The following is a 24,610-nucleotide window of genomic DNA, read 5'->3' on the forward strand; positions in this document are numbered from 1 at the left end:
GAGTCAGGGACAGACGATTGCAGAAGGTTTCACGTGGAAATTCATTACCATGCTCAAAGAATCCAAACCAAATCGACTGCAAAAAATCTGCACAGGTAGAACTCATGATAATTTGATTTACAGTGTACACCATCTTTTCACAGAAACACTCCCCATTTAGCTAAACCTGCTAAACATCGCCACAGCTTGACAAAAGCCAAATTTCCTCCCATCTCCTCCACACCCCAAAGAAGTGTGGGTTAGGTGGCCATGCTAAATTGCCCTTTAGTGTCAGGGGGATTAGTTAGGGTAAATGCATTGGATTATGGGGATAGGTCCTGGATGGGATTGTGGTTGATGCAGACTTGATGGGCCAAATAGCCTTCTTCTGCACTGTGGGATTCTATACTATCAATATGCGCATTTGACTATTGTCTATGGAGTTATTGTGAGTTGAGTCATAGTTATTTGCATCAATGATCCAGGCCAGTGAGTTAAATTTCAAAACCTTCCTCAAGGACTGCGGATATTTTTATGAATATGCTGAAAGCAGATGTATTCTCCATTTATAAAGTAGAAAACTGCATACAATCAAAGAGATAGAGATCAGTGAAACATCCTCCAAATATTGAACCATGTTAAGGCAACAGAGGCTACGTGCCAGTAATCTGTAAACTGTCTGTGCTGTTATATGCTCTGTCTGAGGCTAGTACTCTCCATCCACCTGACGAAGAGGGAAACCTCGAAAGCTTGTGAGTTTACTATCAAATAAATCAGTTGGACTTATACCTGGTGTTGTCAGACTTCTTACTGTGTTTACCCCAGTCCAACGCTGGCACCTCCACATCATGACAGTCAGCAGACACAGTGTGGTGGGAAGCAGCTGGGTTCTGTGTAGGAAGATGTTCAATGACTTGATACACTTTGGCAAGATGAGTTCAATGCCAGATCCTCAGGACAGGCCTCTGGCTATCCACCCTTCAGCAGATGTTCCAGCTGAGGAGCTTCAGAACACCTGAAGATCAGAGGGGTGAAGCCTTGGGATGCAGCAGTACCTTATCTTACTCTTGTTTGTTCTTCCAGGCGAAACAGGCCCCTAATGCCTGAGAGAGCGCCCAGACGGGAGGACAGGTTCTCTATTTGCACTTTATCACCCATCATGCACGATGAAGCCACAACATTGCCATTGCCACAAAGAAGTGGGGCAAAGCAAAATGGCCATATATGGTGTTGATGGTGATGAAAGTGCAATATTTTCATTAAGGGGATATTTTGTATTTCTCCCCATCTGATACCTTTCCAATCATTAAGTTACATTGTGAAGTTTCAGCGGCTAGTTTGCATGATCTCTTGTTTTTCTCAGAGAGACAGACATCAAAACAATTCGACCTTATAATCAGTGGGCCAAGCACAATCACATCAGAGTTCAGAAGAAGCACCATTAGACTCTATAATTCACACTCTCCACCACTGCATATACAGTCACTTCAACAGGACATTGTGTGCAATTAGATAAGGTGGCACTGGATGATGGCGTTGGGAGGCAGGAGGAAGTGCCAGAGGCACTGGCAGCTGTGGACAATTCTCCTCAAAAAACAGGACAGACACAGCACTGCTCAGCTGGGCACAAATAAAGGGTCTCAGAAGCCAAAGAAAAGGGCAAACAGAACAGTTGGGCTGCCACATGTTGAAGTTCCCTGAGGCACTGTGGGGTCAGGGGCTGAGAATAGAGGAATCTGTCTGGCTCGCGTAAACCACAAAGGTTCAGAGTGCATGAGATCCTCCATTCAGAGCATGGCCAACTTCATGGAGAACACTTGGAGTGCATGCAAGAACTGCTCACAAACATTCACAGATGCACTTTACACCATACAGATTTAATGGTGAGAGCTATCTGGAGGGGGTGCTAGTTGTGTCCCATCTGGTGATCCCTCCAGACATTGGGACAACAAGCCAAGGTTGACACTGAGAAGGATTGGGTGCCATCTATGGGGGAGGGAACTCTGTCATCATTATCAGCCTCCTTAGTTCCTCTGATGGAGGGACCATCAGTTCAGCAGAGCCCAGTAATGCTGAATACTCCTGCACTAATGCAGCGTAACAACATCTGGAGATACTCCTAATGGCACCTCCATGACAAGGACTACTGCCACATGCATCTCAGCCACAGGTTGAGACAAGTGAGCAGGCTATCTCCATCTTCTCTGGGGTCACCAGGGGGGCACTGCATAGAAGTGGATGAACTGCTGTTTCTCCAGCATCAGAGGGGTTCAGTTGAAAGGCACCTGAATCAGATGATCCCTGACGTTAACACATAATAGAAAACAACAGTTCGGATCAGTATTCTTATTTCTCCATTTTTAATGTTTTTTCCCTTCTGGGTAGCATCTTAACATGGCCCTCAAGTCTTCCACCAGGCCTGGCCACCTCCCATGAAGCCAAGGCAACTCAGTGTTCCACATCTTCCCCCCACCAACCCCCCTCCCCCCCCCACCCCCCGCAACCCCCACCCCCCCCCCGCCCCACCCCCCACCCCCACCCCCACCTTCTGTTCCCTATCTGCTTTTATCAACAGCACCTCCTCTTCTTCCATTAGCCGTGTCCTTCCAGGGCTTCTCCTCTTGCAGGGCCAATTATGCAGTAGACCACTCCAATGTGAGAGACATTTGCGGGAGTATACAACAGAAAGCCATCCGACTTGTCCAGGCACCAAAACCACATCTTCAGAAACATACCGAGCTGCTTGATGGTGATTCTCAAGTGCACATGGCTTCGGTTTTAGGCTACCATAGAATAGTGAGTCGTCATCTCTTAAAGGGATATCCATGGAGTTTGGGTAGGAGTATGAAGACCTGTGGAATGTTAGACTGGTGGAGTTTGAAGGCATCTTGGCAACTGCTAGAAAAGTGAGGGCACACATGGTTGTAGTCACAGAAGGCTGAATGTTGAGGAAGTGGAAGCTCTTCCTGCTGATGAATGCCATTGGCCACTCACTCGGTGCCCTAATGGGTGCAATTGATGATGTTCTGTATTGGTGAGAATCCAGCGATGGAGGTGAATCCACTGCACTCTGTGCCTGTGAGGCCCCATCTGCCTGAGACTGAATGTACTGCTGAGCTCTCACACAAAAGGACATCAATGACCTGCGAGATGAAGTGATGGACAACCACTTGGAAGATGCCATCAAGGTCTAATCTTTAGAAAGAATCAGAAATGAAGAGGTTGAAACCCATAGGGACTTTGGTAGTTACTGGCAGAGCCTGGAGAGCAGTGCTTTGCAGTGCAAAGCCTTTGGTTTTGGAATTCAGTGCAGAGAGTGGCAGTTAGACCTTTAATCTTGTATTCTGAAGTTTCAGAATGACTCAATATTATAACCATTATTTGTGGCAGTACTTATCTTTTACTCAATACAAGTCCGCCACATGCTAATGTCTGAGCAGCTACTTGGACATGCAACAGCATTTCATTACATTTAGGTAGAAGTGCTATCTCCAAGGATATATTCCCTTGTTGTTCCTCAGGTACAGTCACATCAATCAATGCAACATATAAAACCTCTACATTTCTGTCCTCGGGCAATGCCCTCTTATTTCTTTACATATTAAAGCCAATGGAAACTAATTTAATCCGATCGCTACTTTGCTATATACAGATCAGAAAGGACAGTAGGACATGAGGGCACAGCCTCAAGATAAAGGGGGGGCGGTTTAGAACGGAGTTGAGGAGGAACTTCTTCACTCAAAGGGTGGTGAATCTCTGGAATTCTCTGCCCGTTGAAGTGGTGGAGGCTGCCTTGCTAAATATATGTAAGATATGGGTTGATAGGTTTTTGATAGGCAAGGGGATTAAGGGTTATGGGGAGAGGGCGGGAATGTGGAACTGAGCCACGACAGATCAGCCATGATCTTATTTAATGGCGGAGCAGGCTCAAGGGGCTAGATGGCCTACTCCTGCTCCTATTTCTTATGTTCTTATGTTCTTAAATTGTTCAATTGAGTCTGCACCAACCACAGTCCCACTCAGGCCCTCTCCCCATAACCCCATGCACTTACCCTAGCTAGTCCCATGACACGAAGGGCAATTTAGTATGGCCAATCTACCTAACCCACACATCTTTGGAAGGTGAAAGGACCAGGGCCATATGTTTATGTGATGCAGGATTTATGAATTCTTACTTTATGGGAACTTGCCGAGAGAAAGGATACCTGTAATAGACTCTAATTTTTGTAACAGCTGGACTCAATCAATATTTTGTTTTAAAGATGAACAATTTATCTTCTGGCTACAAAAAAAATCAAAAAGTCACGAAGGCGCATGACTCCTTTTCGGGTTATTACCTCATTAGAACCATAGAAAATTACAGCACAGAAACAGGCCTTTTGGCCCTTCTTGTCTGTGCTGAACCATTTTTTGCCTAGTCCCATGACCTGCACTTGAACCATATCCCTCCACACCCCTCTCATCCATGAACCCGTCCAAGTTTTTCTTAAATGTTAAAAGTGACCCCGCATTTACCACTTTATCTGGCAGCTCATTCCACTCTCCCACCATCCCACCTCTCTCTGCGTGAAGAAGCCACCCCTAATATTCCCTTTAAACTTTTCTCCTTTCACCCTTAACCCTTGCCCTCTGGTTTTTTTTCTCCCCTAGCCTCAGTGGAAAAAGCCTGCTTGCATTCACTCCATCTATACCCATCAAAATCTTATACACCTCTATCAAATCTCCCCTCATTCTTCTACGCTCCGGGGAATAAAGTCCTAACCTATTCAATCTGTCTCTGTAACTCATTGTGATATCACACACAAGACCATAAGATGGGGGCCCAGAAGCAGGCATTCGGCCCACTGAGTCTGTTCCATCATTCAAAAAGAGCATGACTGATCTGATATGATAATCCTCAGCTCCATCTTACTGCCTTATCCCCATAACCTTTAGTTCTCTAATTGATTATGATCTGTCTATCTCAGCAATTAACTTACTTAATAACCCAACCTCCACAGCCCTCTGCGGTAAAGAATTCCACAGACTCACTACCCTCTGAGAGAAGGAATTCATCTTCATCTTTGTCTTAAGTGGATGATCCTTTACTTTGAGGTTATGTCCACTGAACCTAGACTCTCCCACAAGGGGAAATAGCCTCTTAGCATCTACCCTGTCAAGCCTCTTGAAAATCCCATAGATCTCAATAAGGTTACCTGTCATTCTTCTAAACTCCAATGAGTACAGGCCCAACCTACTGATTGAGCTCTGATGAAGGGTCATTTAGACTCGAAACGTTGGCTGTATTTTCTCCCCACAGATGCTGTCAGACCTGCTGAGATTTTCCAGCATTTTTTGTTTTTGTTTCAGATTCCAGCATCCGAAGTATTTTGCTTTTATCCCAGTATATCAGGCTTGGTCTAATTAGTCCCTTGTATATTTTTAGTAATGCATCCCTATTTTTATATTCTATTCCCTTTGAAATAAAGGCTAACATTCCATTTGACTTTCCTAGTGTTTGCTGAACTTGACTACTAGGTTTTTGTGATTTACACACAAGGACCCCCAAATTCCTCTGTGCTACAGCTTTCTGCTGTCTTCCTCCATTTAAATAATATTCAACTCCTTTATTCCTCACACCAATGTGCATAACTTCATATTGCCTGACATTCTATCCATGCTAATATACTACTCCAACACCATTGGCGCTTATGTTTTTAAGTGGTCTTTTGTATGATACCCTATCAAATGTTTTTTTCAAATCTAGGTATATTACATCTACTGGTTCCCCTTAATCTATCCTGCTCATTATCACCTCAAAGAATTCTAATTCATTTTTCAGGCATGATTTCTCCTTCACAAAGCTATTCCAACTCTATTTAATTATACAATGCACTTCTAAATGTTCTCCCAATACATCCTTTATAATTGCCTCATTTTCCCAATGACAGAAATTAAACTAATCCACCTATAGTTTTTTGTCTCCCTCTCTTTTTGAATAAGGGTGTTACATTGACAATTTCTCAATCCTCTGGGACTTCTCCAGAATTTAAGGATTATGGGAAGATTACTACTAGTGCATCCATTAATCCGTACTTACTTCCTTTAATATCCTAGGATGCGACCCATCATCATCATGTCACATTGGCCTTTGACCCCAGTAGTTTTTCCTAGCACTTTTTCTTTTTCTAGTGATTGTTATTGTATTTATTTTCTCCCTGCCTTTGCCCAAAATCTGTAGTACAACTGTAGAATGAACAGACCTGATAAGAAAGAGGATAGAAATAGGATTAGAAGTAGAAAGCTCTATTGAAATGCAACACCAGCACAGGTGCCATGACCTGAGTGGGCTGTTGTGCTATAATTCCGAAATTTCTATCATATATTCTATCAATTTTATAATTTAAAATTCTATGAAAGAGATGTAAGGAATATCTGATCTGTTTTGCACCATCTCATTGCAATTAAGATGGAGAGAATTCCATGTCATGCCCTGTCTCATCGCCATCGATTTTGAAATCTCAGTCCATGTTGCAGCTGCAAACGGTTCATATGAAAAGGATGTATTTTGATCTAATTTGACCAATCCATAAGTCGCAAAAATTGAAGTAATCAGCAGGAAATATATGGTGAATCCAAAATAGAAGCAGAGTAAAGAGCGAGGTAGTGACAATGACTGAAAGTAGATTGAATAATTTGGCTCGGTATTTTTCAGTCAAATTACATAGATGTAAAATGTTAAGGAAATGGACACAGATATATGAATTTCAATTGTCCACTGACAGAGGGATAGAAGAATGTGTGTGTATGTGTGCGTATGTATGTATGCACACGTGTGTGTGTGCCTGTGTGTGTGTGTGTGTGTGTGTGTGTGTGTGTGTGTGTGCGCGTGTGTGTGTTACTGCGAAAATCCCTGTGTGTGTGTGCACACATGTATATGTGAGAAAGAGAGACAAAAGAGTTGAAGACAGAGCAAAAAAGAGGTCTTGGGAGCTCACCTACTGATTACAAAGAGGAAGTAAGTAGAATTAAGATTGTAGTGATACAAGAGATACAGCAAAGAAATAGGAAATTGAGTCATCATTGAAAAATTCAGAGATCTAAAAAAAAGGCTGAGACACAGATTGGAAGAGATTAGAGAAATCAAATAAATAATTTACCACACATTCCAAAATTCATATTTATGCATGCAAGGTAAAGTTACCATAATCCCCGATGACTGTTGGCTGGCAGTGATTTAACTTGAGGTTCATCACACCTCATACAGGAAGCAAGGTTGAGACCTTCATGAATAACCTCAGCCACTGTGGGAGTTGAACCCATGTTGTTAGCATTTGCTATGTATCACAAACCAGCTGACCAGCCAACTGAGCTAAATGTTCCCCATACTGTTGGAACTTCCATCTATTGCTACCTTCAAGATTTGAATTCAAGAAATATGTTCTTCTTTTGGTGCTCCTACTAAAAGGACCAATGCTAACAAGATATAAAATAATTAACTTGATTTTCACAGTTCAAGCTCTTTTCTTGGCCTTTGGTGTAGTCTGTTTATGGTTTTCTGAAGGCCAATGGGCATAACATCATTGCAAGTGCCAGCTTTCAACCTTACACCGGGTCCCACTAGGATCAAGGAAGAAAGAACTCTGATTGTAAGCAATCCTGGGCCCTGCTCTTCTTTGCATCACTGGTCACTACAATTGCACTCTTATAAGGCTAATGGCTTAATCCACAGAACGATTGCAAGAGAGAATAATGTGTCAAATATTTTGGAGAAGACATTTTTGGAGCGCTGGCTGAGATATTTACATCATCGTTAGCCATGGCTGAGGCACCAGAAGACTGGAGGGTAACGTACGTTATGTCCTTATTTAAGAAGGGCTGCAGAGAAAAACCTGGAAATTATATACCAGTAAGTCTAACATCTGTGGTAGGTAAATTACTAGAGAGGATTCTGAGCAATAAGATATACAGGCATTTGGAAAAACTGGGTTTGATTAGGAGTAGTCAGCACGGCTTTGTGCATGGGAGATCATGTCTTACAAATTTGTTAAAGTTCTTTGATGAAGTGACCAGGAAGGTTGAAATGGGCAAGGCGTAGACATAGGCTATATGGACTTCAGTAAGGCCTTTGATGAAGTTCTACACACTAAGCTGCTCTGGAAGGCTAGATCGCATGGAATCCAAGGAGACCTAGCAAATTGGATATACAATTGGTTTGATGGTAGAAAGCAGAAGGTAATGGTGGAAGGATGCTTGTTGGACTGGAAGCCTGTGACTAGTGGTGTGAATGATGTAGAGATGCCTGCGTTGGACTGGTGTAAACACAGTAAGAAGTCTCCCAGCACCAGGTTTAAGTCCAACCAGTTTATTTGATAGTAATCCCACAAGCTTTCGGAAACAGTGTTCCTTCGTCAGGTGTGTGGAAGGTTCTGATCAGAGAAAGGCATATTGAGACACACACAGTTTACAGAACACTGATTAGAATGCAAGTCTCTGCAGCTAACCCGCTATTCAAGTCTTAAAGATGCAGACAATGTGAGTGGAGATAGCATTAGTATAGGCATAACTAGTGGTGTGCCTCAGGGTCATTGTTGTTTGTTATCTATAACAATGATTTGGATCAGAATATACAAGGCATGATCAGTAAATTTGCAGATGACACTAAAATAGATGGGATTGTAGACATTGAGGAAGGTTATCAAAAATTGCAGCAGGATCTTGATCAGCTGGGGAAGTGGCCTGAGAAATGGCAAATGGAGTTCAATACAGATAAGTGTGAGGTGTTAGATTTTGGAAAGTCAAATCAAGGTAGATTTTCATGGTGAATGGTAGGATCTTAGGAAGTATTGTGGAACAGAGGGACCTTGGAGTTCAGATGCATGGTTCTCTAAAGGTGGATTCACAGGTAGATAGGGCAGTGAAGAAGGCTTTTGGCATGCTGGCCTTCATCAGTTTAGAAGTATTGAGTTTAGAAGTTGGAAAGTTATGTTGCAGTTGTACATGACTTGGAGAAGCCTCACATGGAGTATTGTGTTCAGTTTTAGTTGCCTTGCTGTAGGAAGGATGTTACTAAACTGCCAGGACTCAAGGGACTGAGTTATACAGAGAGATTGGAAAGGCTAGGACTTTTTTCTTTGGAGCATAGGCAACCGAGGGGTGATCCTATAGAGGTGTATAAGATCAGGAGAGGCATGGATAGGGTGAATCCACTCAGTCTTTTTCCCAGGGTTGGGGAATGGAGAACTAGAGGACATAGGTTTAAATTAAGAGGGGGAAAAATTAATGGAAACCAGAGGAGCGACATTTTTATACAGAGTGGTACATATGTGGAATGAGCTGCCAGAAGAAGTGGTTGAGCCAGGGACATTGACAACATTTAAAAGGCATTTAAACAGATACATGGATAGGAAAGGTTAAAAGGAATATGGGCCAAATGCAGGCAAATACATTTTGCCATCTAAGGTGGGCATTTTGGTCGGCATGGACCAGTTTGGGCCAAAGGTCCAGTATCCATGCTATAGATTCTATGAGATTGTATAAAATGAGAACACTGAAAGGGATAGATGAACAAAGAGAACTAGAGATGAAACAATCTGAAAGTGCAAGTACACAATCTGCTGAAATGACACATCATCTCTTGGCAAAGGCCGAAGAAAGCAAAGAAAGGCTAATCGAAGAGAAGAAAGTCTGCAAAACAGATCTCCACTCTCTGAAAGAATTCAAATTGAGCTCCAAGAGATCACAGTGCTATGAGACATGTCACCCAAGGCCCTACCTACCTTTTGTACAACATTGTCCAGTTTCCTGTTGGACAATTGCAGTCAGTCCAAAACTTGGTAACATATTCTGAAGATCAAGGACCAACCATAAGAGGTAAAAAACATCCTGACCTACTTCTGTGGTTACATAATTAATGCTTCTGATTTGACATAACCTATCTCATGCAATTTATTTTTTACTTGTCTTTTAAATTTTGGGTATCACTGACTGGGCCGACATTTGTTGCCACCCGTAACTGCCCTTGAACTGAGTGGTTTGGTAGGCCATTTCAGAGGGCATTTAAGAATCAACCATATTGCTGTGGGTATGGAGTCACATGTAGGTCAGACCAGGTAAAGGTGGAGGATTTCCTTTCCTAAAAGGGTAATAGTGAACCAGATAGGTTTTTCTGACAACCGAGAATGGTTTCATGGTCATCATTAGACTTTTAATTCCAGATTGTTATTGAATTAAAATTTCATCATCTGTCATGGTGGGATTTGAACCCAGAGAATTACCCTGGGTCTCTGTATTACTAATCCAGTGATTAGTCTTTGTGGGCACTGTTTAACCTGCTTGTTATTTTAAACTTTGCACTTCTCTAGAGGAGAAAGATGTAACTTTCTAAATCGATTATGGTTTCTAAAGGTCTGTAAGCAATAAATCTCATGGTTCTCCTCATTTTTCAGGACCGCTATATTATCCATCATTTGAGGAGAGACCAAAACAGAATATAGTATTCTGTATTAGATTTTATATTGCAATGAAAGTGTAATGTTTTGTGTTTTATATTAGATCATCTGAGCCAAATACCTTAATATTGTTATTTTCTGTTGCTATAGATTCACAATACTGATCGCAAACCTTTAAAGACTTCTGTATTATAACACTTAGGACAGCCTTTTTCTTTGGAACCCAGCTACCTGCACAACGCTACATTATATGTATGAAATAACATTTGCTAGGCACAGAGTCATTCATAGGGTCCTATAGTACAGGGGTCCATTTGGTCCGTCGAGATTGCATCAGCCACAATCCCACTCAAACCCTATCCTATAGCCCTATGCATTTACCCTAGCTGGTCCCCCTGACACTAAGGGGCAAGTTAGCATGGCAATCCACCTAACCTACACATTTTTGGCTGTGGGAGGAAATCAGAGCACCTAGAGGAAACCCACGGGGAAAATGTGCAAACATTACACAGACAGTGACCCACGCTGGGAATCAAACTTGGGTCTCTGGCACTGTGAGGCAGCACTGCTAATCACTGTGCCACCATTCCTCCATTTCATTTAGATTTGATTATAATGACTTTTCTTATATGAAATTTACTCATTGATGTCATTTAAAGCTGAAAATGTTTCAATACTCAAAATACTAATAATAAAAAATATTTTGATAGAATTAGGATATTTCAATATTTGTTTGTACACATAATGTAAATGTGACCATTACAATATCTGTACAATCAGGAAACAACATGGTCTTCCTAGGAGTCAACTGTATTCTATGTCAAGAAAAATAAAAAGTATTTCTGAAAGCAGGTTGGTGAACTCAATTTTATCAATCATTTACATTGTCACAGTCATTTCTATTTCCTTTTAAATGAACTGCACAAAAATGTGATTCATTCTTTGGCCGGTTTCTTGTGAATTATCTGCAGTAGCAAAAAAAAGTCAAGAAACCTGTATCTCTTCCAGTAACAAAAGCCACAAGCAGTAATCAGAATTAAAATCTTAACGAACACACAGCTTACTGAATCTGAAACAAAAAAAAGCCTTCGTCACGTAAGCAAAATGCATCTGTTGATAAAACTTTACAGAAATTCTGACCTGAATCTTAGATATAAGGCTTGAGGCCAATTGAATTCATATTTCCGAAAAGTAGAAACTTTTCAATTTCCCTGGGAGAGTATGGCGTCAGTGCAAAATTATCAGCACTCGACATAATTTATTTACTCATGGTTCAGAAGCATTGACTTGGAAACTAAATGGTACAGACTGTTGTGCAACAACTCACTGATCTGAAGTTATTTACATAATTAAAAGTCCTTTGTCTGATGTTTGTCCATGGAGCATAGAAAAATGTGCAGGGAGTATTGGAAATTTTTTATATGGCAGAAGGAAAGAGTCTGTGGGAACAAATAAAAATCCTGATCGATTGAGAAATCATATTTTTTAATGATCAAATTAATAAATTATAAACCTTGATCTGTTACTTGATGATTGTATTAATTTCATTCATACAGTGGATGACCAGAGATGGGACCATGGCAATGATTGTTGCCTGTGTTTCCTATTATCCAATGGTGATGTAGTGGTACTGTCACTGGACTAGTAATCCTGAGGCCCAGGTAATACTCTGGAGACACAGGTTCAAATCCCACCATGGTAGCTGGTGGAATTTAAATTCAAGTAATAAAATCTGGAATATTGAAAGCTAGTCTCAGGGACCCTGAGAATAGCTTTCAATATCACTGTGAAGACACTGGGAGAAGAGTGAAACAGGTCAGCTTCACTGTGAAGAGACTGGCAGGAGAGAAACAGATCATGAAACTATCTATTGTTACAACCCTATCTGTTTCACTAATGTGCTTTAGAGAAGGGAATCTGCCATTCATGCCTTGCCTGTAAGTTATTCCAGGACAATAGCTATGTGGTTGACTCTGCAATGGCCTAGCAAGGGCAATTAGCGATGGGTAACAAATGCTGATCTTGTGAGTGACATCTCTGAAAGAGTAAAGAAAAAAACTGATCCAATCAAAATTATTTCCACTTGCAAAGCAGCTATAGTAAAATTAACAATGAAGAGATTTTGGTGCTCTTGGTTTCTGCCTCATGCAGAGGTATATCAAAGAGGTATATTAAAGTCAAATCAGCAGGAGATCTTAAAAACAATAGACAATTCTCAAAAATGGGATTAAACTTAGTTGGAATATCCTAAAAATGGAAGTAATTTTCATTTCAATTTCCTAGGGAGTAAGCTGGTGGAGTGCATTAGAAGTCCCTGTGATTTTCATTCCACTGATATAAAAAGCAGATGAGTTCTGTGAAGAGAAGATAATCCACTCTACTAGTACCTCTAGTGAAACAGGTCAGTATCACTGTGAAGAGACTGGGAGGAGAGTGAAACAGGTCAGCATCACTGTGAAGAGACTGGGAGGAGAGTGAAACAGATCAGCATCACTGAGAAGCAGACTGAGAGGAGAGTGAAACAGGTCAGCATTTGGGTGAAGAGACTGGGAGGAGAGTGAAATACATCAGCATTGCTGAGAAGCTGACGGGGAAGAGTGTGAAACGGGTCAACATCACAGTGGGGTGGCACAGATACTAGCCCTGGTGCCTCACAGCTCCAGGGGCCTGGATTCAATTCCTGGCTTGGATCACTCCCTGTGTGCTTGCGTGGGTTTCCTCTGGGTGCTCCAGTTTCCTCCCATAGTCCATAGATGTGCAGGTTAGGTTGATTGGCCATGATAAATTGCCCCATAGTGTTCAAGAATGCGTAGGTTAAAGGGACCAGTGGGGTAAATATGTGGGGTTACAGGGATACGGCTTAGTTGGAATTATTGTCAATACAGACTCAATGGGCCGAAAGGCCTCCTTCTGCACTGTAGGGAATCTATGATTCTATTCTGTGATTCTATCAGAGAGAAACAAGTCAACATCACTATGAAGCAGACCGGGAGGAGTGTGAAACCATTGGGTCAGTGAGCTGACGAATGGTAGATGGAGTTTAATTTAGATAAATGCGACGTAGTGCATTTTGGTAGATTGAACCAGGGCAGGACTTACTCAGTTAATGGGAGGGCACTGGGGAGAGTTACAGAACAAATAGATCTTGGAGTACATGTTCATAGTTCCTTGAAAGTGGAATCACAGATGGACAGAGTGGTGAAGAAGGCATTGGGCATGCTTGGTTTCATTGGTCAGACCGTTGAATACAGGAGTTGGAACATCTTGTTGAAGTTGTACAAAACATTGATGAGGCCACACTTGGAATACCGTGTATAGTTCTGGTCACCATATTATATGAAGGATATTGTTAAACTAGAAAGAGTGCAGAAAAGATCTACTAGGATGCTACCGGGACTTGATGGTTTGAATTATAAGGAGAGGCTGGATAGACTGGGACTTTTTTCCTCTGGAGGTTAAGGGATGATCTTATAGGGGTCTATAAAATAATGAGGGGAATAGATCAGCTAGGTAGTCAATATTTTTTCCCAAAGATAGGGGAATCTAAAACTATAGGGCATAGGTTTAAGGTGAGAGGGGAGAGACACATAAGTGTCCAGAGGGGTACTTTTTTCAGACAGAGGGCAATGAGTGTCTGGAACAAGCAGCCAAAGGTAGTAGGAGAGCTGGTACAATTTTGTCTTTTAAAAAGCATTTAGACAGTTACATGGGTACGATGGGTATAAAGGGATAGGGGCCAAATGCTGGCAATTGGGACTAGCATCGGGGTTTTAAAAAAAGGGTGGCATGGACAAATTGGGCTGATAGGCCTGTTTCCATGCTGTAAACCTCTGACTCTATGACTGTAGGTCAGCATCACTGCGAAGCAGACCAGGAGGAGAGTGAAACAGGTCAGCATCACTGTGAAGCAGATCAGGAGGAGAGTGAAACAGGTCAGAATCACTGTGAAGCAGACCAGGAGATGGGTCAGCATCACTGTGAAGAAATTGGGGGGGAGAGTGAAACAGGTCAGGATCACTGAAGCAGACTGGGAATAGTGTGCAGCTGGTCAGCATCATGTGAAGCAGACTGGGAGCAGAGTGAAACAGGTCAGCATCACTGTGAAGAGACTGGGGGGAGAGTGACACAGGACAGTATCAGGGTGAAGAGACTGGGAGCAGAGTGAAACAGGTCAGCATCACTGTGAAGAGACTGGGGGGAGAGTGACACAGGACAGTATAACTGCAAAGAGACCAGGAGGACAGTGAAACAGGTCAGCATCACTGTGAAGAGACTGGGGGGAGAGTGACACAGGACAGTATAACTGCAAAGAGACCAGGAGGACAGTGAAACAAGTCAGCATCATTGTGAAGTAAAACAGGAGGAGTGTGAACTAGGTCAGTATCACTGTCTGGCGGCACAGTGCTACGGGGGTTAGCACTGGTGCCTCACAGCTCCAGAGACCTGGGTTTGATTCCTGGTTTGGGTCACTGTCTGCGTGGAGTTTCCATGTTCTCCCCATGTTTCTTCTGGCTGCCCCAGTTTCCTCGACAGACCAAAGATGTGTGGGTTAGGTTGATTGGTCATGTTAAATTGCTCCTTAGTATCCCGGAATGCATATGTTAAAGAGATTAGTGGGGTAAATATACAGGGTTACGAGGATAGGGCACGGTTGGGATTGTTGTTGGTGCAGACTCGATTGGCCGAAAGGCCTCCTTCTAAAGAATGATTCTATTCTGTGATTCTATGAGTGTGAAACAGGTCAGAATCACTGTGAAGAGAGTGGGAGGAGAGTGAAACAGGTCAGAATCACTGTGAAGCAGACCGGGAGGAGAGTGAAACAGATCAGCGTCACTGTGAAGAGATTGGGAGGAGAGTGAAACAGGTCAGTGTCACTGTGAAGAGATTGGGAGGAGAGTGAAACAGGTCAGTGTCACTGTGAAGAGATTGGGAGGAGATTGAAACAGGTCAGTGTCACTGTGAAGAGACTGAGAGGAGAGTGAAACAGGTCAGTGTCACTGTGAAGAGATTGGGAGGAGAGTGAAACAGGTCAGTGTCACTGTGAAGATATTGAGAGGAGAGTGAAACAGGTCAGTGTCACTGTGAAGATATTGAGAGGAGATTGAAACAGGTCAGTGTCACTGTGAAGATACTGAGAGGAGAGTGAAACAGGTCAATGTCACTGTGAAGATACTGAGAGGAGAGTGAAACAGATCAGTGTCACTGTGAAGATATTGAGAGGAGATTGAAACAGGTCAGTGTCACTGTGGAGATATTGAGAGGAGAGTGAAACAGATCGGTGTCATTGCGAAGATATTGAGAGGGGATTGAAACAGATCAGTGTCACTGTGAAGATATTGAGAGGAGATTGAAACAGGTCAGTGTCACAGTGAAGAGATTGAGAGGAGAGTGAAACAGATCAGTGTCACTGTGAAGAGATTGAGAGGAGAGTGAAACAGATCAGTGTCACTGTGAAGAGATTGGGAGGAGAGTGAAACAGGTCAGTGTCACTGTGAAGAGACTGGGAGGAGAGTGAAACAGGTCAGTGTCACTGTGAAGATATTGAGAGGAGATTGAAACAGATCAGTGTCACTGTGAAGATATTGAGAGGAGATTGAAACAGATCAGTGTCACTGTGAAGAGATTGAGAGGAGAGTGAAACAGATCAGTGTCACTGTGAAGAGATTGAGAGGAGAGTGAAACAGATCAGTGTCACTGTGAAGCAGACCGGGAGGAGAGTGAAACAGATCAGTGTCACTGTGAAGAGATTGGGAGGAGATTGAAACAGATCAGTGTCACTGTGAAGATATTGAGAGGAGATTGAAACAGGTCAGTGTCACTGTGAAGATATTGAGAGGAGAGTGAAACAGATCAGTGTCACTGTGAAGAGACTGGGAGGAGAGTGAAACAGGTCAGTGTCACTGTGAAGAGACTGGGAGGAGAGTGAAACAGGTCAGTGTCACTGTGAAGATATTGAGAGGAGATTGAAACAGATCAGTGTCACTGTGAAGAGATTGAGAGGAGAGTGAAACAGATCAGTGTCACTGTGAAGAGATTGAGAGGAGATTGAAACAGATCGGTGTCACTGTGAAGAGATTGGGAGGAGAGTGAAACAGATCGGTGTCACTGTGAAGAGATTGAGAGGAGATTGAAACAGATCGGTGTCACTGTGAAGAGATTGAGAGGAGAGTGAAACAGATCGGTGTCACTGTGAAGAGATTGGGAGGAGAGTGAAACAGATCGGTGTCACTGTGAAGAGATTGAGAGGAGATTGAAACAGATCGGTGTCACTGTGAAGAGATTGAGAGGAGAGTGAAACAGATCGGTGTCACTGTGAAGAGATTGGGAGGAGATTGAAACAGATCGGTGTCACTGTGAAGAGATTGGGAGGAGATTGAAACAGATCGGTGTCACTGTGAAGATATTGAGAGGAGATTGAAACAGATCGGTGTCACTGTGAAGATATTGAGAGGAGATTGAAACAGATCGGTGTCACTGTGAAGAGATTGGGAGGAGATTGAAACAGATCAGTGTCACTGTGAAGAGATTGAGAGGAGAGTGAAACAGATCAGTGTCACTGTGAAGAGATTGGGAGGAGATTGAAACAGATCAGTGTCACTGTGAAGATATTGAGAGGAGATTGAAACAGATCAGTGTCACTGTGAAGAGATTGAGAGGAGAGTGAAACAGATCAGTGTCACTGTGAAGATATTGAGAGGAGAGTGAAACAGATCAGTGTCACTGTGAAGATATTGAGAGGAGATTGAAACAGGTCAGTGTCACTGTGAAGAGATTGGGAGGAGAGTGAAACAGATCAGTGTCACTGTGAAGAGACTGGGAGGAGAGTGAAACAGGTCAGCGTCACTGTGAAGAGATTGAGAGGAGAGTGAAACAGGTCAGTGTCACTGTGAAGAGACTGGGATGAGAGTGAAACAGGTCAGTGTCACTGTGAAGAGACTGGAAGGAGTGTGAAAATGTTCGCAGTGGAGTGTATCCAACAGTCCTGCCACAGATCAAAAAGTTTCAGACTACCTCCCATTTGGACTTCAGCCTGTAATGACACTGCTCCTCCGTAACGTCTAGGAATGTGTGGTTATGATAGATCTTTTGATGCGTTATCCACCTGGCATCCACAATTCCTTCCCGTAACATGTCTTCATCTTTCAAATCAAAGACATGTGATCCTCACTTTGGAAGCCCCATACAACAGGAAGACACTGTCAGTGCACTCCTCGCAGCAAGTGTCATTATTTAAGCAAATTCAGTATGAATTTTGCACTAGTGCAGGACAAATAGCCTGTATTTATAAGGAGCACCATTTTAAAGGCCAGGAGGAGAGTATCAACAAGGACAGTTTAAATGAGGGCAATTTATCTTCTAACTGAAACTAATGTAAACAAAAAAAAATCAATAGCCCATGATTTAAAAGCCATTTAGATAGACACCTTTGTGAGGTTCAGCACTGCAGTCACACTCAGCCACAGAGGAAATAAGTGGGCAGCTCACACCCAGTGCCATCGATCTCCACCCATGGCATTGTGACATGAAAACAGACTCATTAGATACTTATAAAAGAAGAATTGTGTTTCCCTTCCAATTTATTTCTCAGTTGATCGCACCCATTCATGATCAAAATATTTCTATGAAAGTAAAACATGCTTTTCTCTGCTTATTTTTTAAAGGAAAAGACAATCAGAAACAGCAAAGTGCATTTTTGAGGAAAACGTGGTCTTAATCTCATGAGCACAATTAGCTTTAATTGGATCACATAGTATTTCATCACATCCTGAGTATCTGATTACTGAAACCAAAATATCCTCCATACGAGGTCATCCGCAAGCCAACAAGCAGTTTTGCATGTTAGGGCATCGCTCAGACTAATTAATCTCACACTTCATCATTTTGAGGTGATTTCAACTTCTGTAGAGAATACATCCACAATATCAGTGATCATTTGTGTAACAAAATATGTTATCTTGGATGCATATCGAAAATATCTCAGCCCATGTTTATCATCATTTGAGAACTGTCCTGGAAATGACAGGACATAACCCTTTCTCCTGTAATTTACTACCTGCTTTGAAGGTCCTCATCTCAGGAACTGCAGAATCAAACAGGGGGTGGGACGGTGGCACAATGGTTAGCATTGCTGCCTCATTGCGTCAGTGACCCAGGTTTGATTCCTGGCCTTGGTGACGGTAGAGTTTGCACGTTCTCCCCGTGTCTGTGTGGGGGTTTCCTCTGGGTGCTCCGGTTTCCTCCCACAGTCCAAAGATGTGCAGATTAGGTGGATTGACCATGCTAAATTGCCCCTCAGTGTGCCCAAACAGGTGCCGGAGTATAGCGACTATGGGATTTTCACAATAACTTCATTGCAGTGTGAATGTTAGCTACTTGTGACTAATAAATAGGCTTTACTTTAAAATCAGGTCAAGAATAGTACCTTTATAAAAATTAGAAGCAAGAAAGACAACGAATGGAACAAAACTGAAATTCTACTTATTCCAAACTTTATCAAATCAAGCATTTCATAAAAATTTTAATTACAGAAGTGCATTAATTACACTTCATATTTTACTATCAATTGCCAACATACTGAAAATCTTTTTTTCTTCAACTTGTAGGGTCAGAGAGAATGAAGAGATGGACAACAAGTCAATCAGATTTCTGACAGATAAGGATAGATTATCATCATATGTAACCTTTTGTTTACATCTAAGCCCCAGTATTAACTTGGAGCAGGAATCAAATGGGTGGCAACTGTAACAAACAACAAATTGTCACCAGCATGAGGCCCAAGAGATTACAACTTGCAGAATTTTTCAGCTGGTTGAAACTGGCATCTGGTGGCAGATGGGTACTGGGCATCTGTCAGCAAGTGGTTACAGCCAGGAACCAAAAGAAGAATCTCCAGAATTCAACTGAACTGAAGGACAGTTTTTTTCACTGGACCTCATGATTTGGGTGGGGGAAGAAGCCCAAGTTGGAAAACCTGAACTTTTCTTGTGGGACCTTGCAGAACAGAAAGTAAAGATCTGTGTTTTCGCTATCTTCTGATCTTGAAGCATCAAGGTGAGAAGGAGCTTGTGGTAAAACCATAATCATTCTCTTGCTCAGATACATTGTTTAAATCGCAGTTTGACCTGAACCTGCATATTTAAAGGAAACTATAACAGTTTCCAGTACTTACCTGTTCTGACTGCAAATATGCCAATTTATCGCAAGAATTTTTCAGCAAAACTAAGCCATTACACACAAGGACTCTGAATTAAAATAAAATCAAGACCTAGGATAATGTTGGAGCACAGAAACAGCCATTACTCAAACACGCCCACATAGTGCTTGCCTTCATCAGCCAGGGCATTGAGTTTAAAAATTGGCAAGTCATGTTGCAGCTTTATAGAACCTTAGTTAAGCCACACTTGGAATATAGTGTTCAATTCTGGTCACCACACTACCAGAAGGATGTGGAATCTTTGGAGAGGTACAGAAAAGATTTACCAGGATATTGCCTGGCATGGAGGGCATTAGCTATGAGGAGAGGTTGGAGAAACTTGGTTTATTCTCACTAGAACGATCAAAGTTGAGGGGCGACCTGATAGAAGTCTACAAGTTTATGAGGGGCATGGACAGAGTAGATAGTCAGAAGCTTTTTCCCAGGATGGAAGAGTCAATTACCAGGGGGCATAGGTTTAAGTTGTGGGAGGCAAGTTTTAAAGATGCGCAAGGCAAGTTTTTTACTCAGAGGGTGGTGGGTGCCTAGACCTCGCTGCCGGGGGAGGGAATAGAAACAGATACCATGGTGTCTTTAAAGGAGTATTTTGACAAATACATGAATCGGATGGGAAAAGAGAGATATAGTACCCAGAAGGGTCTGGGGCTTTATTCAGTCAGGCAGCATGGTCAGTGAAGGCTTGGAGGGCCAAAGGGCCTATTCCTTGTTGTAATTTTCTTTGTTCTAACACCAGATTAAAGTCCAACAGGTTTATTTGGCAGCACAATCTTTTAGAGCGCTGCTCCTTCATCAGGTGAGTGAGGAGTTCTGTTCACAAACAGGGCATATACAGACACAAACTCAACTTACAGGATAATGGTTGGAATGCAAGTCTTTACAGGTAATCAAGTCTTAAAGATACAGACAATATGAGTGGAGAGAGGGTTAACACAGGTTAAAGAGATGTGTGTTGTCGCCAGACAGGACTGTTAGTGAGATTTTGCAAGCCCAGGCAAATTGTGGGGGTTACAGATAGTGTGACATGAACCCAAGATCCTGGTTGAGGACATCTTCATGTGTGCGGATCTTGGCTATCAGTCTCTGCTCAGCAAATCTGCGTTGTCATGTGTCATGAAGGCCGCCTTGGAGAACGCTTACCTGAAGATCAGAGGCTGAATGCCTGTAACCGCTGAAGTGTTCGCCAACAGGGAGGGAACAGTTTACCTGGTGATTGTCGAGCAACGTTCATTCACCCTTTATCGTAGCATCTGCATGGTCTCCCCAATGTACTATGCCTCGGGACATCCTTTCCTACAGTGTATCAGGTAGACATGTTGGCTGAGAAGCAAGAGTATGTGCCATGTACCTGGTGGATGGTGTTCTCACGTGAGATGATGGCATCCGTGTCGATGATCCGGCATGTCTTGCAGAGGTTGCTGTGGCAGGGTTGTGTGGTGTCGTGGTAACAGTTCTCCTGAAGGCTGGGTAGTTTACTGCAGACAATGGTCCATTTGAGGTTGTGCAGTTGTTTGATGGCAAGAAGAGCGGGTGTGGGGATGGCCTTGGCGAGATGTTCATCTTCATCGATGACATATTGAAGGTTCTGGAGAAGATTTCATAGCTTCTCTGCTCTGGGAAAGTACTGGATGACAAAGGGTACTCTGTCCATCGTGTCCCATGTTTGTCTTCTGAGGAGATTGGTGTGGTTTTTCGCTGTGGCACATCTGAACTGTTGATTGATGAGTCGAATGCCATTTCCTGTTTTTATGAGGGCGTCTTTTAGTGTCTGTAGGTGTCCGTTGCAATCTTCCTCAGCTGAGCAGATCCTGTGTATTCAGAAAGCTTGTCCATAGTGATGGCTTCTTTAATGTATTTGGGGTAGAAGCTGGAGGAGTGGAGCATCATGAGGTTATCAGTGGGCTTTTGGTACCGTGAAGTGCTGAGGTGACCGTCCTTGATAGAGATGCGTGTGTCCAAGAATGCAACTGATTCTGGAGAATAGTCCATGGTGAGTCTGATGGTGGGATGGAACTTGTTGATGTCATCATATAGTTGTTTCAATGATTGTTCACCATGAGTTCAAAGAAAGAAAATGTCATCAATGTATTCAGTGTATAGCATCGGTTGAAGGTCCTGTGTCATGAAGAAGTCTTGTTCGAACCTGTGCGTAAAGATGTTGCCATATTGAGATGCAAATTTGGTCCCCGTGGCTGTTCCGTGCATCTGGATGAAGAACTAGTTGTTGAGGGTAAAGACGTTGTGATCCAGGACGAAACGGATGAGTTGTAGAATTCAACTACTCTCTGTGGTAGCAAGTTCCACATTCTCATTGCTCTTTGGGTCAAGAAATCTCTTCAGAATTCCCTGTTGGATTTCTTGGCAACTATTCTCTCTCTATAATCACTATTAAAGGTTTTCACAGGTCCAGAACTTCAGTCACCTGGAAGTTTGTGCCCAGGAGGTACACAAGAAGATGTGTTGGGGATGGAAGTCCCCATGCAAGGACTGCATGGAAATTGCCTGAGAAGTTTAAACTTCCGATGGGCAATTACCCTGCACTGGGAACCATCAATACTCCTTCTCTGAGCAGAACAGTTACCCAGGAAAAGTTAGAAGGATTAAAACCACTTCTACCTCCTGGGTAATCCTAAGAATGACCCTCCCCCCCCGCCGAACTGGACTCCCTGACTACCCCTGACCACCCCTCTCCACCCCGACCACTGCATCCAACCCTGCGACTGACCACCTGACCCCACCGACACATCAGCCCCCCCCTTTCTACCTACTTAACTTCTCCCCAACTTCTCAAAGCGGCTGCGATCTTTAAACTTAACTGCTTTGTGGTGGGTGCCTGGAACTCACTGCTGGGGGAGGTCATGGATCCAGATACGATGGTGTCTTTTAAGGGGCATCTTGACAAATACATAAAAATGGGGGACATAGCTTCACCTCCACCAATGCTGCTGCATTGCACAGAAGAGTCAAGGGGCTGATATGCTGCCCATTTCTGAGCAGGCCCAAGTCAGAAGGTTGGTTGAGAAATGCTCAGGTCCTGACTAAAATCAGTAAAAAGGAGAAGATTGACAATCCAACTATGATTGTCACTTCTCAGAGGTCCTGGCATATATTTTTAAATAATTAGGCCACTCCTTACCCGTCTTTTTCCAACATAAAAGAGACCCAGCCTGTCAAGCATTTCCTGATTTATTCCCACATTTCTGATATTCTTGTAAATCTTCTTTACATCCCCTGTGTGCCTCTATATATCCTTTTTATAATATGGCAACCAGAACTGCATGTCGTGTGGTCTAACCAAGTTTCGATACAGGTTTAATATAACTTCCCTATTTGTAAATTCTATATTTCCCTTACTTTTTAACTCTCTCAATAAAGATTCTTGTGGATATTAGATTAATAAACTCATCCAATTAGTCTAAAGGGGATCGGGGACAAGTAGTTCAAACAATGGTCTACAAATTCCAACACAGTTGCTTCCTTCCTGTCAGTGGATAGATAATCCTCCTATTAAATAGAAACAAGAAGAGTAAAAATATATGGAAAGGATTAAAGTGGAAAAGGAAGAAGCTAGAAATATTTCAAAATAGGCAAAGGGTTAACTCCTACTGAGAAGTTCATCATCCAGCAAGAGAAATTTCCCTTCAACTGAAGTGTAATGATTGCAATTTTCTTATTCCTCATTAAATATTATTTTATCCCCCTATAAATTAATTATCCCGAGATATTAAAATATGATACTAAGTTTGTACTTGGTTGAAATGCTGTCAATGGTGCATTATTCCACTGCACTATCCTCAAATATCCCTGGTGAATATGTCACCATGTTGCCTTCAAGATGGTGGCTGCATCTCCACATTTTCCAGAATATCCCTTTGATTGCCACTCAGGGAATTGGGTCAGGAATGGGTTGTTGAATCTCTGTCTGTTGTTAGATGATTTGGTTTAAGACAGTCAGTTCTGCAAGGCCCCAAAGCTGCTATTAGCTTTATTTATAATCCAGGGTCGGCCCCTGAATACTTCCCACAAAACACAACTCATCACTTTTAAAAAGGTAAGTATTGTTAAAGGCACAACACATATTAATCCTACAAACCATTATGAGAAGTTTATATATTTCCCTACACCCAACTTTTGCATAAATGTGCATAATGTGACAGCACCTTTTATCAGCATTAAGTAAAAACATTTATAATTGAACATATTTATGGTATAATTCAATTTATAATTGATTAATGAAGTTCATTTAATTTGACTCCACTTTTATATTTTAAAATGGTAAAATACTGAATAATTTTCCAACTGAAATAGTCATCAAAACAAAGAAAATAATTTTAGTGTTCAGTTGAATAAGTATTGAAGCATGGACATTCATTGTTATTTAAATCTGTTTAAAAGACTTCTGCTAAAAGCAACCAATGGTCAGGATAACATTGGCAGGTGTGACCACCATACAACCCATGTGTAGATGAAGCTCATCTTCATTCTAAGGATAACATCCACCGTGTTGTATGGCACTACCACTGTACCAAATAGGCATGATTCAGGGTAGGTATAACAGCTCAGAAACTGGGCACCTGTGAGACGCTGTGGCCCAGCAGAATTGTATTCCGGTGTAACCTGCAACCCAGGTTATGCTGGACATATCCCTCATGCTACCATTACCAAACCCAGGACTACGTGCATGCTAAACAGTGGAAGCATCAATTTGTAGACAAAGAAATCCTAAAAACAACAGATTGGACAAAAGCTCTGCAATCCTGCTGCATCTAGTTGTAATGAAAAACTACAGAGGAAAGAAGTTCCACAAATATCACCATCTTCAATGATGGCTGAGCCCAACATCTGAGTGCAAAAGACAAGGTTAAAGCCTTGGTAACCACCTTTAGCCAGGGCACCAATTGAATGAGTCCCCTCAGTCTCATCCTGAGATCTCCATTATTATGGATGCTAATCTTCAGCTAATTCGATTCACTTCACAGAACATCACAAA

This window comes from Carcharhinus amblyrhynchos, chromosome 11 (genome assembly GCF_965287045.1).
Source record: "Carcharhinus amblyrhynchos chromosome 11, sCarAmb.v2.hapA, whole genome shotgun sequence".
Lineage (NCBI taxonomy): Eukaryota > Metazoa > Chordata > Chondrichthyes > Carcharhiniformes > Carcharhinidae > Carcharhinus > Carcharhinus amblyrhynchos.